The following is a 17,781-nucleotide window of genomic DNA, read 5'->3' on the forward strand; positions in this document are numbered from 1 at the left end:
GTGTCCTGGTTTCAGCTGGGATAGAGTTAGTTTTCTTCTTAGTAGCTGGTAGAGTGCTGTGTTTTGGATTTAGGATGAGAATAATGTTGATGATAACACACTGATGTTTTGGTTCTTGCTGAGCAGAGTTTACACTAGTCAAGGACTTTTCAGCTTCTCGTGCTCTGCCCAGTGCGTAAGAAGCTGGGAGGGAGCATAGCTAGGACAGCTGACCCAGACTGGCCAAAGGGCTATTCCATACCATATGACATCATGCTCAGCATATAAGCTGGGGGAAGAAGAAGGAAGGGGGGGACATTGGGCGTGATGGCGTTTGTCTTCCCAAGTAACCGTTACGCGTGATGGAGCCCTGCTTTCCTGAGGATGGCTGAACACCTGCCTGCCCATAGGAAGTAGTGAATGAATTCCTTGCTTTGCTTTGCTTGTGCGTGCGGCTTTTGCTTTACCTATTAAACTGCCTTTATCTCAACCCATGAGTTTTCTCCCTTTTACTCTTCCGATTCTCTCCCCCATCCCACTGGGGGGGAGTGAGTGAGCGGCTGTGTGGTGCATAGTTGCTGGCTGGGGTTAAACCACGACAGCAGGATTGACAGTGCATGCACAAAGCAGACAATACTTACGGGCAGCGGCTTGCTGGGGTGAGGGAAACAGGCATTTTTTTCCACACCAGAGTGCTGTCCACCCAGGGAAAGGACTGGAGAGCAAGTTAAGAGGAAGTATGGGCCCTGGTGAGGAGCAGCATCTCCTGCACCCCCACCCCAGCATCCCAACTGCAGCAGCATGCCCAGGTCTGCAGAGCTTCTCCCCTTCTCCCTGGATGGAGTTGGCCAGCCTACACACATTGGGACAGCAAAATCTAATTTTCCCTGAGCTGCTGAAGAGCCCTGCACTAGCTGTGCTTTAAATAAAGGGAATATCTTTGGGGAAACAGAAAGGAATTTGAAAATTGCAAGTGTCCCTGGAGCAGCAGGGGAGTACAACCACCACAAAACAGCCTGGTGATAGTTAATGACAGTTGGCCAGAGCTTTATTCTTAGTCTCCTTACCAAAGATGGATCAGATGTTTCCAGCCCGATCATCTCTGATATAGCAACTTTGTTTCCCCAATCACAATAACTGTTTGTATCCTGCCATTATAAATAATGTTTTAAAGGATCTCTGATTTTAATTTTCTCCATAACATTTCATTTTCAGATGTTTTGCCAAAACCACTAACACAAAACCAAAGGAATATAAATAATGAAACTAGTATTCCATGTCTGAATTAAGAGTATACTATTCTGTATTTGGAAAAAAATTATTTTCTATATTATATTTATTTGAAAAAATATGTAAATCCTTGTGTCATTACTAAAAAAGAAAGAATTATTGTTTTATGTTTGACATAAGAATACCTGCTTCTGGACTGAAGAGAAAAACCTTAATTCCATCAAGCTGCTATCACAGGCTATGCCATAAGCGAATATCTTGACTGAATTACAGCTTTTTAGTTCCTTTCCATCATTTATTTCATAAAAAATAATTCTAAAAAGAAAACCTTGCCTTCATCCAAAAATAAATCTGGCTGAAAACAACTCCAGAGACCTCCAAAAAAAGTGATTAAATAATGAGGTCTGAAAGCAACTGCCAAGCATAAGAAAGCTCAGATCATGAATTCTGATCATTATGGTCCCTACTATTACCTCACCAAGGGCCTGAAGAGATTTGGGTTCTGAGATCAGGACAGAGTGCGACCACACAGTAGGAAAAATACTTTGTAAAAGCCGAGGTGCAAAATTTCCTTCATCTGGAAAAACTTGCACAGGACTCCGGGGGGAACTCCCCAGTCACCTTGGAAAATCTTTGCAATCTATATTTTCAAAAAGAATAGAATAGAATAGAATAGATTTCAGTTGGAAGGGATCTGCAACGATCATCTAGTCCAACTGCCTGACCACTTCAGGGCTGACCAAAAGTTAAAGCATGTTATTAAGGGCATTGTCCAAATGCCTCTTAAACACTGACAGGCTTGGGGCATCGACCACCTCTCTAGGAAGCCTGTTCCAGTGTTTGACCACCCTCTCTGTAAAGAAATGCTTCCTAATGTCAAGTCAGAATCTCCCCGATGCAGCTTTGAAATGTTCCCGCGCATCCTGTCACTGGATGCCAGGGAGAAGAGCTCAGCACCTCCCTCTCCACTTCCCTTCCTCAGGAAGCTGTAGAGAGCAATGAGGTCGCCCCTCAGCCTCCTTTTCTCCAAACTAGACAAGCCCAAAGTCCCTAGCCACTCCTCATAGGACATGCCTTCCAGCCCTTTCACCAGCTTTGTTGCCCTCCTCTGGATGCATTTAAGGACCTTCACATCCTTCTTAAATTGTGGGGCCCAGAACTATACACAACACTCAAGGTGAGGCAGCACCAATGCTAAATACAGAGGGATAATCACCTCTTTTGACCGGCTGGTTGTACTGTGTTTGATGCACCCCAGGATGCAGTTTGCCCTCTTGGATGCCAGGGCACACTGCTGACTCATATTGAGCCTGCTGTCAACCAGCACCCCCAGATCCCTTTCTGTGGGGCTGCTCTCCAGCAACTCCTCTCCCAATTTATACTTGTGCCCAGTGTTACTTTGTCCCAGGTGCAGAATCCAGCATTTGGACTTGTTAAATTTCATCCCATTAATCATTGCTCAATGCTCCCATCAAGGCCTCTTGTCCCTCAAGAGTGTCAACAGCACTTCCCAGTTTGGTATCATCAGAAAACTTATAGTAAGATTTTTAAGTTATGAAGTAGCTTTTCATTAGTTTCATGGAAATTCTGAAGTTGGGTTTTTTTTTTTTTTGTAAGACTCCAGAGTGAAAGCAATTTTTTTTAAAGCCAGGTCTCCTGAGGAGCAGAAACTAACCAGATCCATGTAGAAGTGCATCAGTACAACAGTCAGGGACATTATAGTCATATATGTGACCTGACAAGGAAAAACAGACTAGCAGACAGCTCAGATGACCTGCCGGTCCCTGGCAGAAGCATTGCGTGTACCACGCATCTACTGCCGTGCTCCTGACCCCACAGCTGCTGTGCCATCTGGAGATGGCACCATGCTCCAGCAGCCACCCAGCCCAGACCTGCTCCTAAATCTGCCCCCCTCCAAAGTGGACTCAAGTCCAGTGCTACCGAGGGCCAATGCCACGGTTGTGCACAGGCCCCGTATGCCCTTTAGGACCTCAATATCAAAATGAAATGGAAAGTAGGCTTTGCACTAGCTGAGGACAGCATGGCTCCTGACTATGCAGAGAAGGCAGGGTAGTTATCATTTTTCAGAACTTCACAGAGTTTGCTAAGTATCTAACAGACCAATATCCTCTATATTTTAGTGAAGTTCTGCAGGGTGGAAGAAAACCTGCTGCTACTTGACAGGTTGTCCACTTTGTCAATGGGACTTTTTGGTGTCCCATTGAAATGGAACAGTGTAGGTTGGAGGGGACCTCTGGAGGTTGCCATCTCCACGTCCTGCTCAAAGCAGGGCCAACTTCAGAGTCAGATCAAGTTTCTCTGGGCCTCCTCCAGTCAAGTTTTGAATGTCTAGTAATATTTAACGTCCAGGTTACTATATATGGAGATATAGTGAAAAAGGATGAGACATAAATGGAAAACACTGGACTTACTGAGGCTATTAGCCTGTTGCTGTTAGCTTCTGACAGTATACACGACTGCTAGGATAAAGACAGTGGGAAGCCCTAAACAGCCAGCTACACAAAACCACTTTCTTGGTGCTTCCTCCTGGGAGCCCTCTGCCCTTTTCAAGCCACCACAGCTGCCATCTCCCCTTTCCTCCTTCTAGACACCCCAGTGCACCACCGGGGCTGAGGACAGCCAGGACCACACAAGCATGTGGCATCCTGCAAGTGTCATCAACAACTCCTTTACCTCTATACCTTCCCCCTGCTCTAAGAGAAAAGTACAGTTAAGAGAGACCTCAACAACACTAGTAGTTTCTCTACTTTCCTTTGCACAGGCATGGTGCACACTTCGATACCTTTGTATTTTGATAATCCCTACCAATAGGCTTACAACACAGCTATGTTATTTTTTTCAGTCCTTTACATTTAAAGCACAACTGTCACTGTTACAGCAGGAGCAGTCAGTCACTGGACACAAAAGCTTGCCAGCCTGATTAAAAAAGGCTAATAGGGAAAAAAAAATCCAGCTGGATTTGCCTAAACTCAGCCAGTAAGGAATATACTAATGCCAAAATAATTTGTGAGTGAAGTTTGTGTCTAAAAAGGGCTGTAACTCAAAGAGTTTACTCAAAAGAAACTGAATCAAGTGCATGTTAATACGGTCCCATCCAAGCCCCTCAGCAGATGGGTAAAGTACTCCCTTTTGGACAAGCATATCACACAGTTTGCATTGGTACAGCCTCCCCCAGCCCAAGACAGAGAAGGCCCCACTCCTGCATTACTGAACAGAGAGCAGCAAACAGCTCTTACTAAGTGCAACGTGTTGCTTGGGGTTTGGCTGCGTGCCTGTCATCAGGGTCATTTCTACAGCCCTGCCTGGAGATACTCCAGAAGGTTTTTCATCCAGGCTAATCTTAAAAAAAAAGCCAGATACTCATCTACCATAAGTTAATACAGCTTCACTGCTTTAGTAAACACTATACTGACTTCTGCCACCTGAGGCTCTGCTCCATCAGTCCTTTAAAAGCTGTGAGCAAGGAATGGCAAAACTGATCCCACAGAGCTGTGCTGACTGACACCTACTGGGAATCTACTGAAAAGAAATAACGTCCTTTAACTTTGCACCATGGAGGCTGAAATAAAAACTGAGAAGTGAAATAAGCCAGTGGAGGTGCAGCTTCCAGTAAAGATTTCATTGCTATTTTAATGAAACCAATCTACATAACAACTACATAATTAAGAGGATAATACAAAAACTAGCAACCGACATTTGTGCCTGTTCCTCCTGAGTGCAGAGAGAGGCTGGAGAGCCCACAACTGCACACAAGCCAAGTGCATGGCCACTGTTGGCAGCTGTGGCCTCCATGTCTGGGAAGGGAATGGGAAGCAGCCGCATGGTGGTGTGCAGAGCACAACGACTCAGAGAACCTAACCTAACATAGGGTCTCAGGACCCCTAAGATAGGGTCTCAGGTTTGAAACAAGAGGAAATGTGTTTTCCCAGTGCAAAACTAATTTATGGAGCTCGTTTCCACAGAGCTTCTGAAAGCTAGAAAAAGGATCTGCAGATTAATGGAAAACCAGTGACTCCTGGAAAGGAGGGCAGTAGACCCAGTCCCTAAGCCGGAAACCACACTGCTACAGATGGAAGCATTTGCTAGGGAATGGTCACTCAGTACATGACCAACTTAGTTACCTGAGCATCCACTAAAGGTGAGCCTGGGAGAAAGAACTCTGGGCTAGAGGGACCTTCACTCTGACCTAACTCACGCAACCAGGGAAAAGAGTGCACAACAGCTTTCTGCGGGTGAGACAGCAACATTTTTAGCAGTGATAGTGCTTCAGGCTCCCACACTGAAGAGGAACTGTGCTCCTTTCTGCAGCAGCAGACCGGTGTCTGCAGACAAGGCAGCAAGCCACCATATAACATGTCAACACCAGGTTAAGCTTGGTCATTGCAGCTCCATTTCTGTTCTCAGCATGTTCATCTGAAACAGTGGCTGCAATGATACAGGTGGGGTTTTGAGCCTAGGCCACCAGGAAAACTCACCTGCCCATGCCATACCACCTCTTTCCCAAACGCCCTGTGGCCCTGCCCCCAGAATAACACCAGCTGGCACATGCCCTCCCCCTTCACTTCCAGCCACATAACAGGAGCATGACAAGAGTAGAAGAGTCACAAAACTGGGACGAAACAGCAGCAGTAGCCTATCATGTGACCCACCCGCAGAGGGGAGCGGCATCACCCCACCCGTCTGGGGCGGGGTGCAGGCAAGGCCATGATATTTTACCTTCAAGGCAATAACAAGAGGTAGCATAGTAACAGGGTTGGATCCTGCTGCACTAGACTTCACAAGAAATCACTGGGCAAACAGCAAAAGGAAAATTGGAAGTGTTTTACTCTTTTGCAAATGTTTTCAGACTCAAAGATTTTGCGAGACTGACTTGAATTAAAACCCTGTGACCCATGTCCCCCTCATCAAATCCAGATGCCATAACAAAGTCCTGTATTTATTCACAATACTGTAGTGTTTTCCAAGTTCATGACCAGGATCTGTAATACCTAGCAAGAGGGCACAACTAACATAAGCACACAATTAGCTATCATAAATAAACTGTGGCCAACAGACCTCATTATCATGCATCTTTCACTGCAGCGAAGAGAAGAGGCAGCTGTGTAACATCTTTCAGTACTTAGCTGATAACAGCATGGACAGAAACAGGGGAAAAAATAAACTATTGAAAGTCTCCCTCTTTAGGTTTGCAGCCACACTCAGTAACATATATTGCATATGTGCTGCTCCAAAAAGAAACTGAATTAATTTCATGCCCAAGTCCTCAAGTTTAGCCATTAAATCATTCAGAGTTGGGAAACAGAAGTACTGTTTTCTGTTCAAGTACTTTCATTACATGGGTTTGGGCATCATCTACCACCTAAAATCATCAAAGGAAAACCTTTCTCATTACTGAAGCATAGCTAGTGCATCCTAATTTTGGTGGTAATAATGAATGGCAATTAGTCAGTTACTGGTGCATGGGGGAGTTAGAACACATAAGCATTCCAAATGATGCTTAGCAAAGCCTCATACTGTTCATTGCTGCATCAATTTAAAGCCTAATTAGTGGTCCATATAATAATCAAATTAACTTGCTATGGATTGTCATTATGTCCTACCCTGAGGAAATGCCTTAAACAAACATTTAGAGCTGAAGGAAGGACTCGTTGCTAACCCTATTAGCTCATGAGTGACAATAACATGCCAACCCAAGTCAGGGTTGGTTCAAGAACAGCAATAGTCTTGAGTTTTGCTGTATAGGGGGGCTAATAAAAATGCATTTTCAAAACCGACAGGAAAACAAGTAACTGAGTTTGGAAATGTAATCACTGCAGCTATCTTTTAGCAACTAGCAAGCTCCCGAGGAAAAATAGTTGTGACGTGAATTAACATGTTAGTGTCCTGTGAATGAATGAAGCTCCCAGCAGCAGTTTATGAAAAGAGGTGGCATACTCTGATGAAAGCCTGGGGCACTGCAGAGGTAGCAGCATTAAGCACAGTTGAATGAGAGCAAAGGAACCTACAACTCCCCTTATGAAACAATGAAAACAAATACTGCTGTTTTAAGAGATATGGATATGTTTCCAGAAAATTGCAAGTGGACATAAATAAACCTTGAATATTAATAAGTGCGGGTTTACTCTGAAAAGCAATTACAATAAAGTCTTCTCGCTCAACTGACTTTCTGCATGTACTCACATTAAGTCCTGATGATACTATTGTCAAAAAAACATTACTAACAATTTTTATTTGGAGTAGTGTTACGAAGCCAAATGTGTGGTATAGCCAGTTGAAAATGGTGAGGTCAGTTAAGACCTAATTCTGTAGTTCAAGTATATATTAAGTGTTCTTGAGTGGTTTCAGTGAATTCCAGGTATTGATAAGAGTTGGTAGAATAAGCCTGGCTATTCATATGTTTTACAGATGGCAAAATAAGCCAAGACACTGAAACAAGTTGCTGTCAGCCACAGAAAAACCTCGGTGGTAGAGCCCAGATGAGAGCTCTGGAATGTCTCACCATCATCCCCTGTACTTATTCATGCCATACTACTCCAGTTTTCTTTCCTAACTGGTTAACAAGTTCCAAGCTATGGCAGTTTTTAAATTCCTCTCAAGCCTGTGACTTGAGCCTCAAGTAGTAAAAGAACAAAAAATCATTTAATCACCACTAAACAGAGTCACCATGAACCATGCAACTGATGCAAAATTGGCCTTTGTGATCAGGAGGCATTAAAGGCTGGTGAAGCCTAACCAGGAAATCCATCCGTAGGAATAAACAAGCAGTCAGAATCAGTGCAGCACAGCGAGAGAGAGAGAGGGGAAGCCAACAAATTCTTTTTACTGTAAATAATTTTTAAAAATCAACCGGCATTCACTTCTTGCAGTATGAAAGCAACAGGATAAGCCACCACGCTAGCAGAGCAGACAGACCTCAGGCACTGCAAAAAGAAAATCTGGATTTGCTTCTCAAAGGCTGTTAAACTTTTGCCAAATCAGTCAAATGCACATCAGGTTAAAAAAATTACTCCTGTTATGGTGCAGTGTCTAAAAGTACAAACAAAAGAGGCCTTGCTAGATGTGGCATGTGATTAGGACAATAGCCACTCCAAACCCTCTAGTGCAACTGCTATCAAGAGCAGTAAGACCATGTTTGATGCTCAGCTACCTTCTACATTAAAAACATTGAAAGACAAGTAAGAGGAAATGGAATAGATGGTTTAGAAGAAAAGAGGAGCTGAAATCAAATTTCACTCAGTTGCAGTCTGATGATTTATAAATTAGGGTTTTTCTCCCAAAACAGAGGTGAGATTAAACAAGCTAACCAAAGCAGGGCAGCTTTCCTGAGTTCATTGATGTCAGTTGAGTTGGGAAATGACCCTTATCTCCCCAAGGAGTGCTCCCCCCACTCTTCAGAGCAAGGAGGCAGAAGCTCTGCTTTGTGCTGTTTTAATTTAGAAGCATCTTGTGAAGCTAAATATGTGGTGGAACAGTCCAGAGATACAGAGGATACTGCCTGCTCCTCTTTTCACCTCAGCATATACATAGTGCCCAAAGATGATGAATTAGCTTTCCAATACCTCATTTTGGCACGTGAAGAAGGAAGTTAGTATCTGCAAAGATGCTGGCTCTCCTCAGGGGCAACATGGATTCAGCCAGGCTCAAGTCCACCACCACGCAAACATGACTATCTGTTCCCAGGGCCAGCCCAGTCCTGGAAGCAGAAGAGGTGCCTCGGCAGAAATACAGCCAGTACTCTTCACAAAACCTCTTGTGGTGCTCTGCAAGCTCCATTTGCATAGCCTGCACCACATTCCCATCACCAGGGACTTTCAAAACTACCTTGCATGCAGCATGGCTTATTAGGTATGAAACAGGGCTGTTGCTTCCATGCTGTATCAGCCCAAGAACTGCACCGTGCTTCCCCAGCATCCCCTGTCCCACGATGCTCAATTAGCACACACAGTGCCGCATGAATACCCAGCATCAGCTTGGGTCCAGCACCACACCCAAGCTATGAGCCCTCCTGCAACTCAGACCACTAGGCACTGCACAGGGACACTGAGAACCAGTTTGGGCCTCCTGAGGTTATCAGTCCCAGGTGCGCTCATCCAGAACTGTCTTGCTCTAATGTACATTAGTGTCTCTAAGTTCTAGTTTTTCCCTCCCATTATCCAGCCTCCTCTCCTGCCTCCCTAGATATTGAACAATTGGGAGTACTTAGATACCAGATCACTCTGAATTCAGAAAAAATGCTGGGTTTCCTTTTTTCTTTTTCCTTTTTGCTTTCTTTTTAAATCTCTTGACCAGCTCATAACAGGATCATCATGATGGAGGTTAAGCTAAAGTCAGCTTGAAAGCAACTAGGCTTAATTTTAGCAAGGTTGCAACCAGCTTCTGGGGTTTTCAGTTTTAAGTCTCTGTGAAACATTGTGTGGTTCCTGGGGGGAAACCTAGCCTGTGTACTCCAGGGCTTGAAATGAGGCTTTCTATGGGAGCTGTTTATAGAATTTGTTGTCACTTACTATAAAGCTCCCAGAATCTTTCCAGGGTTTTAAGATAGCCAGAAAAGTAAAATACCGAACTGTGTTTGTGTTAGTTGTTTTTCTGTTCAGGCACTAGGGGCCACAGCAACTTTTGGGAGTGTCGTGGTTTAACCCCAGCCAGCAACTAAGCACCATGCAGCCGCTCGCTCACTCCCCACCAGTGGGATGGGGGAGAGAATCAGAAGGGTAAAAGGAAGAAAACTCGTGGGTTGAGATAAGAACAGTTTAATAATTGAAGTAAAATAAATTAGAACAGTTAAATAGGCAAAGCAAAAACCGTGCACGCAAACAAAGCAAAACAAGGAATTCATTCACTACTTCCCATGGGCAGGCAGGTGTTCAGCCATCCCCAGGAAAGCGGGGCTCCATCACGCGTAACAGTTACTTGGGAAGACAAACGCCATCACGCCCAATGTCCCCCCCTTCCTTCTTCTTCCCCCAGCTTATATACTGAGCATGACGTCACATGGTATGGAATAGCCCTTTGGCCAGCCTGGGTCAGCACCACCCCCCCCCGGCTGTGCCCCCTCCCAGCTTCTTGTGCACCCGGCAGAGCAGGGGAAGCTGAAAAGTCTTTGAACAGTGTGAGCGCCACTTAGCACCTATTTAGCAACAGCTTAGCACTACTTAGCAAGAACCAAAGCATCAGTGTATCATCGACATTATTCTCATCCTAAACCCAAAACACAGCCCCATACCGGCTACCAAGACGAAAATTAACTCTATCCCAGCTGAAACCAGGACAGGGAGGAATACCTTATGGGGGCATATCCACTGTTCTGCACCATGTGCCTGTAAAGAACCAGTGACGGGGGCTCAGGCAGAGCAGAGATGTGTGAAAAAGCCAGGCAAGACTCTTTTTCAGCCACAGAGCTCAGAGTGCGCTGCCATGCAGAGGTCCAAATGCTTGGGGAGAAACAGGTCACGGGTCCTGGCTGGGTAGCTCCACCACCACTCATGCCCAAAACTGAGGCAAGGAGAGTCAATAGAAGCACTGCAATACCCCCTTAGAGCCAGAGCAGTAACCACAGAATGCATTTGCTGTGACAGTGCACTCTTTTTTCCCTTCTCTATTTTCCCCGAAGTCAGTAATAGATGTCGTTGTATTGTATTAATGATAACGGAAGAAAATGTTGGCATAACAGAGGTACCTGACATAGCTATAGCTTTGCCTCTGTGACACCATTAACCCAGAAAAGCAGGTCTTGAACACCAGCAATGTTTTATGGCCTGTGCTGACAGTTCCAATTTTTTGTAAGTTGTAGCCAAACATCTCATTTTGACTCAGATCATCCCACATTGCTTGCTCGAGGGCAGCGGTGAAGAATGAGACCTCTCCCTCAAGCAGTGCAGTGTAACAACAGCTCCTTGTGCATCCGCATTTATCAAGCAAATGTACATCTAATAAGCAGTAAAGACCTTGTTCTTTAACATTCATATCTTGGAAGAATCATAGAACATCTCAAGTTGGAAGGGACCCATAAGGACCACCAAGTCCAACTCCCTGCTCCTTGCAGGACTACCTAACACTAAACCATATGACTAAGAGCGTCATCCAGACGCTCCTTGAACTCTGACAGGCTTGGTACCATCCCCACTTGCCTGGGGAGCCTGTTCCAGTGACCGACCATCCTCTCAGTGAAGAACCTTTTCCTAATGTCCAATCTGAACTTCCCCTGACGCAGCTTCATTCCATTTCCTCATGTCCTATCGCTGCTTACCAGAGAGAGGAGATCAGCACCTCCCCCTCCGCTGCCTCCTTTGAGGAAGTTGTAGACTGTGATGAGGTAACCCCTCAGCCTTCTCTTCTCCAAGCTGAACAAACCAAGTGACCTCAGCTGCTCCTCGTAAGTCTTGCCCTTGAGACCTTTCACCATCTTGGTCACCCTCCTCTGGACACACGCTAATAGTTTGATGTCCTCCTTATATTGAGGCACCCAAAACTGCACACAGTACTCAAGGTGGGGCCGCACCAGTGCAGCGTAGAGTGGGACAATCCCTCAACCAGCTAGCTATGCTGTGCTTGATGCACCCAGGACACAGTTGGCCCTTTTGGCTGCCAGGGCACACTGTTGACTCACATTCAACTTGCCATCAACCCAAACCCCCAGATCTCTTTCGAGGGGCTGCTCTCCAGCTTCTCGTCCCCCAATTTGTACGTATAAACAGGATTACCCCATCCCAGGTGGAGAATCCGGCACTTGCTCTTGTTAAATTTCATTCTATACGGTTGGTGATTGCCCAGCTCTCTAGTCTATCCAGATCTCTCTGTAAGGCCTCTTTACCCTCAAGGGAGTCCACAGCTCCTCCTAGTTTAGTATCGTCAGCAAACTTACTTACTTAATGTACATTCGACATGTTGATCTTATAGACATCTAATATGCAGATTTCTATAATGTGGGAGTGAAGAACAGTACTAAGCAAAAATGAGTCTGAGCTGTAATATCTGAACCTGACTACCATCTTTCTCAAAGTCTGGGTATGTTATATCTTTGGGAGTGGTCTGTATTTACCACCTTGTGTTAAAGCTGATTCTAGTATTATATTTCCTTTTTCTCTTTTGTTTGACAGATGAATAGTCTGACTCTTCAACAGAAGACAAGAGAGGAAACTGTGTGAGTACTTTCTGGATAGAAAATGTGTTTATTCCCTTCTTAACACAGAGAAACTTCCATCCCTCAGCAATCACCTCTTGTATGTACCATTTTAGATACCACCCACCCATATATCTGCAACACCCCCCATCCCCCCTTCCCCAAGTTTACTACTCTTGTGGTAGGGGCAGGGAGAAAGATGCTATCAGACAGATCCAAACTACCCCCGCCCCAGGTTACCACTGTGCAATAGCTTGAACTTACGCTCTGATTGCCAGTTCCCCCTCAGCCCCTGCAATAACTTCTCATGGTGGGGCAGGGAAGACAGCTGAGGACAATATGCTCTTAAGCCACTTCAACAGCAGATGCCCACATGCAGGCCACAGGGTATTTTCTGAACTCCCTTAGGGGTTTGCTTTTGACAGGCCAAGAGTGGAAACCAGATGTATAACTTCCAAACCCCATGTAAAAAATCTTTTCCAATCCCATTTGATGCCTGGCTTTGACCCAGCACTCTTACCTCCTTGTACATCCATGTTCACCATAATAAATTCTCCCATGTCGGCTGGGAGCAGAATGTCATGGCATAAAAGTTAATGCTGATGGGATGTTATCTCCTACTGCAGTTGCCTTGGGCAACAGGGAAAAAAATGAGCTAACAATGTGTTTCTGCCTCTAATACCTATGAGTCCAACCAGAGAGGATAAACAGACAGAATTTTCCAGTAAAATAAACAGTACTGACATTTAAATTTCATCATTAAAGTTAGGGATGACTAACTAAAAGAGCAGAAAGATATTTGCCATAAGTTTTCCAGTGGTACATTTAATAAAATAGCAATATTTTGTGCTTTAAATCTCCTGGCCACCAAGAAGAAATAACACCCCCCGCTTAGGAAAAACGCTGCAAACTGTAAGCATGTGCAATGAACCTTTTAAAAATAAACTCCAATTAATAGCTATTGATTGAAAATGTTAAAGTTTGATTTTTTTTAATGTATTTATTTCCCCAAATACTAAGTAGCTGATATATTTTATCAGAAAACTAGTTCTCCATTCACTTCAGGATGAATGTCTGGCAAAAGGAAGGGAGGGGAGAGGCGGCAGAACTTCTCCCCTGTCTTCCTGAGACCTGCGACATGTGGTCAGTCTTTTCCCAGCGCAACACAGCCCATGCACAACCACACAGGTATGATGGCCAAACTGCTGCTAGAAAGAGAAGTTATTTTTAAAAAAGGTTACTTTACAGATTGATAGTTCCAGGCAAAAGCTGGATCAAGCAGAACAACCTCGAAATCAGCAGCCCTTCTCAATATGGTTTTGCTCAATCAAAATCAAAGTGCTCAGCTCATTTCTGGTTTGAAGGGTAAAATCCTCCATTATGAAGACCAATATCTAAAGAGGGTAGAGGGCCCTCTGCAACTGTCTTTGGAAAAGCCTCCTGCTGACTCCAGTAGCAGCTGAATCAGTAAAGTTTTTAACCACACAAAAGTCAGATCATTCACCCTGGCTGAAAATCCCAGGGATGGTGGCTTATGAGATGTCAGGTCTTATTCTTGCTGTCAGCAATTTGACTTACAGCTGCCTCCAAAATACCACTTTGAACATTTTATGTAGACAAGCAACAAAAAAATCTGATGGAGTAGAAGCAGAATACAAGATTTTAATGAACCAAATACAACATCTGTGCCAGTGCAATGGAAATGATAGAAACTGAATCACTGAACATATGGTGTGTCATATTCCAAACAATGAGCATCTCTGGATGAATCAGTTGTTTTGTAAATAACAACACAACCTCTTTATTACAAGATCGGAGCTGTGAGCAACTTGGCACCTCTGCATTTTCTCCGTATCTCCTAAGTTTATACTACTGCAGAGTAGAGATGATGCACTAAGTTCCCAAGAAAATATATTATATTAGGAAAAAATCACATAGCAAGAACTAACTGCAAGTTAACAGGCTGTTTGCAAGCTTGACATCCAAAGCATTCAGCCTACTAGCTCTTCTCTGACCTAATGGAAATTAATTTCTAAATATTTTTTTTTTTACATTCTGAGTTGAAGCACACATAACCCTGTCCTAGACCTTCGTTCCAAAATCTCGACTGCTTCATGGTCATGGCCAGACTGTAGGTTTTCTCACTTCTGCAGGCTGGTGCCTTTGCTCTGCTTGTCCCACACAGCTACTGGACAAACAGGTTGAGACGGACCCCTCTGTGGATGGCCACAGCAGCAAGCAGGGGAGGCCTCACCTCTCTCTACAAGGCTTTTCATAGTTATAGCCTTCACTGCCAAAAGCCGCTATGGTAGACACACCAGACTCTGGAAGGCAAGCCGCCCTGAGGAGCAGCATGCTGCAGCCATACAGGTGTCTCCCAGAAGTGCCATTATTGCCTTCTTGGTGGCACAGTGTCCCTGTGGTCCCAACCCTCCTCTGTCACCCCAGCTAGGTCTTTCCATTTCTGACTCTCATCACCATCTTCCCCCTTTTATCTTGCTCATCTTCTCACCCTCAGTCTCGAGGTCCCTCTCCAACACCTTCCCATTCGGACTCCTGCCCTCCACTCCTCCTCTTTGCACATGCGAGTGTTCCACAACCCTGCTTTGCGCCCTGCTTTCATGTTGAACTGAATCCTTACTCTGCCACCATGACCTTCCTTCAGTCAAACCCTTCTGCCCATTGCCTCCAGGCTGGAAGGAAGGACCTCATCTGGGTTTTTCTTCATATGTTTTTAGAGTTGGCTCAGAAGTGGAACACTCAATCCAAAGTGCTACTGTAACAACCCAAACCCAATTACTCTTGTTTAGTTTTCTGAAGACAAATGCTTTCATCAAACATTTTACAGACTATCATCATTCATGTTTCTTCATTATAGGGATGAGAGAAACAAAATGAGAAATTTAGACTTCACTCAGCCCTAAATTTTGATGACTCAGATAAAGCTGAAGCTTAGCCATCTCCTAATTTTTTTTTTTTTTTAACAAAACTCATCTTTCTGGTTCAATTTTTAGAACTGTACTCTTATCTTTACCTTTACTATTATCTTTTAGAAAAGATGGACTGTAAGCCAGATCAGATATTCATACCTTTATGACTGCTGGTTAAAAAAAAGACCATGTTTTCTCCCATTACTTTTAAGATTTTTGCCAGAAATAAAGCATCACACAGACCCTTTGTGAAAAAAAAAGTCTAGTTGAAGCTTCCCTAATAAATGGAGGTAATACAGACCAAATCCTATTTTTGATTTTTTTATTTAAAATAAACCTGATCAATCTTTATAATTGTCCAACAAAAGGCAAATAAGCATATACACTTCAAAACTTAAATATTAAGAATTCAGCAGAAGTGAAAAATATTGTTTTGACCCATCTTCAGGTCTATTTTGTAATGAATACCAGGACAGCTTGCAAACATTTCCTATGAAGAGTGTGAGATGATCTCCTTATCATCATGACAAAAGCTGTCATAAAGCAATACATAAGAGCCATCACTTCCTTACAGACGCATTGCAACTTAAATCCTGGAAACATGCAAATTGTTTCTAGTGCCTCTTTATTTGTTAGAGGCTCCCTAACATATGAAAGAAGCACATTTAATCCATGAATCCCTTAGATATCTCCAAAAGAAGAAATCCAAATTCAGTATTGACTGATTTGATAAAAATCTATCCTCACAATTAAAAATCTCTAAATGGAAGTAATTCATCCAAACAGAATTACAAAATCACATGTACAGCCCACAATTTGCTGGTATTCCTAGAAGTTTGGATCCTCCACTGCTACCTAAAATTTCTTTAGCAATGCCATTGCACCCCCTAAGCCCTAAGCAGTATCATTAGCATGACAAAGAGATCATAGGCTTGAACCATTTTGGAGAAAAATGCTACTCTCTAACAGGAGAAGTTGCAGCCAATAATTAACAAAAATTGCTCAGTATTAGCTATAATTTCAAGGAAGTAGTACATTAGGCCATTGAAAAAAAGCAGACTACTCAGTCTAAGCAGAGTCTTGCACACTTCTTGTAGTAAACCTTTCCCACACAAAAGGGGCTCCCCTTGACAGGATTTAGCACATCAACAGAAACCTACCAAGGGGCAACTCCTACCTGTGACAAGCTGGTCATTAGGACAGTCTTACAGACCACCAAATTGCGGGCTTCAGAGACTGCAAAGCTCTGCATCTCGGAGAGTGGGCCCTTAGCTACATGGCATAAGGACTTTCAGCATACACACACATGCATGCACACACATGCAAATTTGTCCATCATTCTTGGAGCAAAAACTTTGCATTCCTCTACTGAATATATTAGCTGTCCCTTGATTTCTGAGACAGGTGAGAAGTGTTAAACCCAAGGGAAAATCAGGGCTCAGATACAAAATGCACAACCTTAAAACTTTGAAGACTTATTTCAAAAAAACACCAATCTTTTTGCTTACAGTATTCTTTGGAAGAGGAGAGGAGACTCGTGTATACAAAGTATAAACTATCTGCATCTACTAGCTTGGGGATTAAGAACAACTGCGTCAGCTGGAGAAGGGAAAAAGTAAGTGTGGATTCTTATCATCTTACAGCTTCTCAGGCATTTTTTGAGGTTCTACTCATCCAAACTGTGAGGTGAGCTCCTCTATGTAGCACATGGAAAAGGAAGGATACTCCCATCTTTAAGGAATCACAGCCAGCTGTCAGAAGACACAGGATCTATTCCTGATATTTCTACAGACTTCTTTTATGGCCTTGGGCAAGTCACCTGATTTCTCAGTGTAATTTCGGATAAATCCTTTAAAGTGGATTGGGTACTTTTTTCGCACAGCTATTTCAATAGCATCAATATGCACGCAACAAGAATCACATCATTTTGCTGGGTGCCTACATCATTAATCCTTATTTACTGTCTACAAAATGTGCAGTTCTTCCACAGTCCTAAGCATTTGCAATTCCTCCTGATCCCAGCTCAGCACTTCCAAAATACACACAATTAGAAAATTCCAACATCATACTAAAAGTTCAAAAGCAATGTGAAAAGCTAATTAGCACTTTAGAAGTGACTTCAAAGCTTGTTTGTCATAGAAAGCCAGGACAACAAAGGACTGGTTTTCACCAAATTATGCTAAGATTTCACCAAATTATGCTAAGATTCTTAGCAAATTATGCTAAGAATCAGTAGCACTGAACTACACTAGGTCAAACTAAAAATTCATCTAGCATAGTAACCCATTTTGAGCATTATTAGCGATAGATGCTTAAAAAAATGGCATAATTACAGAGTGATCTCTCTTGCTCTGGGCTAGCCTGGGGTCTCTAAGCACAGGGAGATTTCTTTCAGGGCTCCTAACTGCCTGAATCACTTTTGAAAACCTGAATTTGATTCATTAATAATTGAACTGATTCTGAAAATCTTAGAGGTTTTGGGCAGCCTTTGCAGGATGCATT

The sequence above is a fragment of the Nipponia nippon genome, unplaced genomic scaffold, assembly GCF_047370975.1.
Source record: "Nipponia nippon isolate SJK-2023a ecotype South Korea unplaced genomic scaffold, ASM4737097v1 scaffold_26, whole genome shotgun sequence".
NCBI lineage: Eukaryota > Metazoa > Chordata > Aves > Pelecaniformes > Threskiornithidae > Nipponia > Nipponia nippon.